Raw genomic sequence first — 5337 nt, 5'->3', positions numbered from 1 at the left:
TTCTTTCCATAAAGTGATTCTCTATTTGGAGTCCTTGATTGGTGCATCAGTGTTTGGTTTTAGGGAACACTGGGCTTTTACTTTTCCTCTGAAGGGCTGTTGCCTTGTTGCCCTTTTCCTGTAGAAATTACATCATAATTTTGGACAGTGTTCAGTCTCAGCACATATGGAAATCAGTAGGATGTTTTGCAAGCAAATCTTAATCTACTTCTGTAGACTGGAGGAGGGTTTTGTCATGCCCTTCAGGGAGGCTGGGAATAATCCTTCCCTGTGATTCTCCTTTGGCCTTTTGCTCTGTTAACATGTGGCCTCAAGCCAAGGACTGGAATGAAGTCCCATTTCTGAATTATTTACAAAGAAATTAGAGTTAATTGCTGAAAAAAAAAAAAAGCAAAAGTTATGGAGAAACAGGCAAATGTTTCAGAAATGTAGGTACTTGGTGTTAGTACCAGGCTCTTGTACCAGTATGTGGCTGTGCAGCTGAATTGACTTTGGAGCCACACCCTGGCTGGCTGTGATCTGAGCCTGACTTCATGGGACCATGGATGCTTGCAGGTGAAGTGAAAGCCAGAACTGGTAATGGTTGTACAGCTATAAGCTAGTTAAAGGGCAATAGTCAATGTACCAATGCATGGAACTGGCTTGAGACAGTGAAAGAAACTTCAATTGCACTGGAACATCCACTCGCAGTCAGTGTTGTCATATGACCAAGGCTGGTTTGATTTGTGCTCCTGCACTGCCCTGTGTGAGGTAAGGTTTAAAACAGGTGTTGGGCAGGGTTAGAAGCAATTCCCCTGCCCTCTTGGGAGAGACTCAGAGTATGGGAGAGTTTTACCTGTTAGATATAATACATGGCATCAATTCCTTCTATCAGTATTAAAGCAGTGTGGCTCAGCAATGCATCTTCATCTGCTCTTGTGCTTTATAGCTAAAGAACTGATGAATTTGAGGATTATTGCTTCATTTAGATGCAGCATGCACCTGTGCTTGCTAAAGATTTTTCTATTAAACATGCACAACTGATTGAAGAAAGAGGACTTGCATTGTCCAGACAGACTTGCTGAGCTCAAGTTGTTAATAATGCTGAAGTGAGACTCTACACTTGTGACTAAGCTTTGTGTGAATACTTAGTGCAGGTAGCTATAGAAACTGCAATATTTTTTCCCTAAAAGCTTTGAAGACCCAGCACAGCAGAGCTTAATAGCTGCTCTCTAATCTCCCAGAGCCCTCCTTTGCTTGCCATGAATTTTGTGGTTGCTGGCTGGCTGTTCCGAATATCTCATTGTTGACCTCCAGTTTTCTTAGTAAAATGTCTCAGCATAACAAACTTGGGAAATAAGGAGGTTTGCTTTATAACAAAGTATTCAATGTATGACAGTCTTGCAGATGTGAAGAAGTGATGATGAGCCAAAGCCACAGTCTCTGGTTGGAGCACTCTGGGTTTCAGGGGAAGGAAGAAGAGCCTACTTAGACTCTGTTGACGTGGCATGTTGACAGATAAAGTTCACATCAGGACGCTGGCCAAAAACTGCACATCCCACTTCTGAAATATCATAGTTGGCTGGGAAATACCATTGTTAACTGTCTCTTATCATACTGAACGTGTAAAGATAATTTTACTTGTTTTCTCTGGGAAAAATCCTATTCTGTCTTCTCAGTTGTCTTTAACCTTGCTCCTGCCTGAAGTAGGAAGCAATGAGTGTGGATGCAGAACTGCTTGAATGCCAAGCTGCTTTTGGTGCTATATGCAGGAGTTGCTTACTGCTGACCTGATCTGAAGAGTAATAGGTAATGAATACCATAATTTGAGAGAAAAGAGCATCTGTAGCTTTTGAGATTCAGTACCTTCCCCAGCATATTTGTGTAGTCTGTCACATTATACTCCCTATTCTGTCTCCTATCATTGTAGAAGATGAACAGCATATGGCAGCTAAATTTATTTATTAAAAGGGATAGTTCTTAGACCTAAAACAAAAAGGTTTCAAATGCTGGAGCAAATCAGCCTTTCTGCATATAGGCACAGGGAGTTCCTGACAGTGTATTACTGATGAGGGAAGTACTTAGTACTCTTGTTGAGACTGCAGTGGTTTTTCTCTTGACATCATGTCTGCTCTTCTTTAATTCACAGGGTTTAAGTACTTAGCACAGACACTGCAGAGGCTGACTCTGGACCAGTGGCTACCAGTCACTTTGAAGTGCTTTGGACCTTTTCTGGTCACATCTGATGGAATTATCTGGAGATGAGGTCTGCAAGGTGCTGCTCTGTATGACAGACACTGGTGAAGACAGACACCATATGAGCTCTTATGGAAAAGTGGTTTCTCATCTTCTGTAGATTTTGTCATAGGAAGAATAACCACCCCCAGCCCATGCCAGTAATCCCCATTCTGGCCTGAATGCTGCTTAGGTGGATATAAACTGTCACTGAGCAGTTGTGCAGCCCTCCAGCTGGGCTGGGAAATGACCCAAAATATTCATGTTCAGCTGAACAGATTCAGTGAACTGCTTATCATTTCTTTAACCTATATTAGAAGTTACTTGTTTTCCTGTTACAGTAGAACAGCATATGAAAACCATCAATCTAATCACCTCAGATGGAAAAAGTGGTGTCCAGGCTCAGATGAGTGGAGGGAGTGGTGGAAGGGTCTGGCTGGGATGGACGGGAAGCTGTGCCAGCCCTGGCAGAGCGCACGGCCAGCAGGGGCACTGCCGGCTCCCGGCTGCGGGGATTCCCCGGGCTGCGCCTTCTGAGACCTGAGGATGGTGTGAAATGATGTAGGAGTGAGCTGGGTGAGCACCAGCATCCCCTTGTGTGATTGCTGATTGTTCAGGACATTGGGCACTCCATCATTCCTTATAGCTTTGGAGGATATTGCTGTCAGTGTCCATATCTGCAAAGGTGATGGAAGATTGATGTATCCCATTGCACATTCAGACCTGATGAGGTCTAATGAACTTTCTAAATTTTCTCTGCTTGGCTGGGCTGGGGTGGAGTGACTCACGACCGAGATTCAGCAATCCTGTGACCACATCCATTTGTAGACCTGGACAAAGTCTCCAAGTGATTCATTGCCTGGAAGAGGAGCTGGCTGATCCTGGCACTTATCCCATCCTCCACAGAAGCTGAGTTGTGTCCATGGAGCTCCTTCCTCTGGCCTGGAGCAATGTGTGGGATTTGGTATGAGAGTCAGCTGCAGGCAGCTGTGAGCATTACCCACCTGCACTCCAGGCGTGCAGCAGCCCCAGTGGCATCACGGAGCCCTCTGTGAAGGGTGCAGCCACTGCTGCTGCACCAGGGCAGGCTGGCAGTGAGAGCTCAGCTCCTCCTGCTACAGCATGGTTTTACTTGTTTGTGCACGGATTTCCTCTGCTTTGTGTAGGTGCAGACAAGTGAAATGTTTCTGACTCAGTGAGGTATGGGAATGTGTGAGCCTTAAAACCATCTGTGGCCTTAGGCTGTCACTTCCTAACAAGTGTTAATTTAGTCATGCTCTCCTCTCTGCTCTCACTTTGCCTCCACATATGTATTTTGGTGGGAGAAACTGCAAAATGTTCACTCAGCCATGCCTGCAGGATGGAGGCACTTGCTGGCTGTGCTGTCCCCAGCCTGCAGGATGTCACCCTGCTAGTATGCAGCCAAGTCTGGCTCTTGCAGGTGTGAGAGATGAGGTAATATTTTACTGCAGCCAAAAGGTTATTAGGTAAAACAAGGAAAGTTGTTGGTTCTATGTGTTGTTATTTGTGGTTTGGATTTGCTCAAGTTAATTTGTTGGGTGTTGCTGTGAGAGGGGTGGGTTGAAGACCTGACCAAAAGGAAGTGGGACGAGAGGGGAGGGGACACAAAAATAAGTGGTCAGGAGAGAATGGGAGTTCTGTATTACCCAGCTGAAGGGAAAGGGGACAGGGGCTGCCCTGGCCCCAAAGGGAATTAAAAGTTGCCATTTTGTTGGAGGGTGTGTTCAGCTCTAGGGTGAGAGAGGCTCACAGCTGGCTCAGCTGTCAGTACAAATAGACAGTTTTCTTTTGCTTAGTCAACTTTGTCCCGATTTAAATTGTATCTAAAAGTTAGCGTGTTTCTAACAGAGGTGTCCTTTACCATGCAAGGGCTTCATGTGCTTCCAGCAAGGCTTTCTGCAGCCCCTCCGGCAGCTAGGAACTCATGCTCTTGTTCTGGACGTGCTGGGTACAATTGGATCGCCCCCTTCTCCTGCAGCTCAGCCTCTCACAGGGGTTGCTGTGACTCGACTTGGAAGGAGGGAGCTGTTTCAAATTAGCAATGAGTCTGAGCTAATTGAGCTCTTATTAATGTCGTTTTACCCCTGCCAAAATGAATGACAGAAACCTCTTAGCAAGCCCACTGGCCAGCTGAGGCTCTGCTCGCTGACCAGCGTCCCCCATGGACACTCCACATGCAGAGAACCAGCTGGGTACAGTGGCCTGGTCTGACATGTTTTTGGGCACTCACTGTGTGGAAATGTTGTACTATGTCACATTCAAGCAAAAAAGAGTTTGTACATCACATAGTTCATTTAAAAGAAACTATTTCTGCATTGATATGGTGCCTAGAAATTCAGACTGCTCAATGACTCAGGTTTGTACCTCAGTAAGACAAGCATCTGAATTGTTACATGCTCCCAGCTTTGACTCTTCCTTCCCACAAGAGCTTCCTTATGACTGCAGTGCCCATGAAAGAAGAACACTGACAAAAAAGCCCTTTGAGTCAGAAGCTTTGCACAGGCTGCATTGCTGTGGTTTTCATCTCTGTGTTTTACTCTGAGTAAATGATAGCTTGGATTTTCAAGACAATTAGCCTGGGTTTACTCACAGGAAAGAGGAAATGGTAAGCTGGAGTTGGTTTTGAAGCAGTACAGAGGAAACATTTGTAGAAATTTGAGTGTGTTTAAAGGTGGAGAGGAGCAGCCATGGACTGCAGCCTGGGTGAGCAGAGCCACATCTTGTAGCAACAAGTGACATTACAACCGTGTCTGATGTGCCCAAGGACTGACCAAAATGTCAGTCTAACTTGCTGAGGATTGACCAGAACCCCATGGCAGCACTCCCAGGAATGGAGTCAGAGCTAATGGTAGCTTTTGCATGAGTTCAAGGTAATATTCCTACCTTTGTCAGTTGTGAATTGTCCCCAGTGGCTCCAGGCAGCCAAAGCAAGAAAAGATGGCAAGGAGAACCACCCCTGTGAGCACCAGACCTTTGTTTCTGCAAACGATTTAACAATGAAATGCCATTTTTAAGTTATATCTGGGAAGCCACAAATGCAAAGCTCCAGACAGATTCTTACTAACCCTTGTGCAACCAGTGCCTCTTTTTGACACAGCATTT

The sequence above is a fragment of the Onychostruthus taczanowskii genome, unplaced genomic scaffold (genome assembly GCF_017590055.1).
Source record: "Onychostruthus taczanowskii isolate IOZ18803 unplaced genomic scaffold, ASM1759005v1 scaffold14, whole genome shotgun sequence".
In the NCBI taxonomy this organism is placed as follows: Eukaryota; Metazoa; Chordata; class Aves; order Passeriformes; family Passeridae; genus Onychostruthus; species Onychostruthus taczanowskii.
This window is presented reverse-complemented; position numbering follows the sequence as displayed.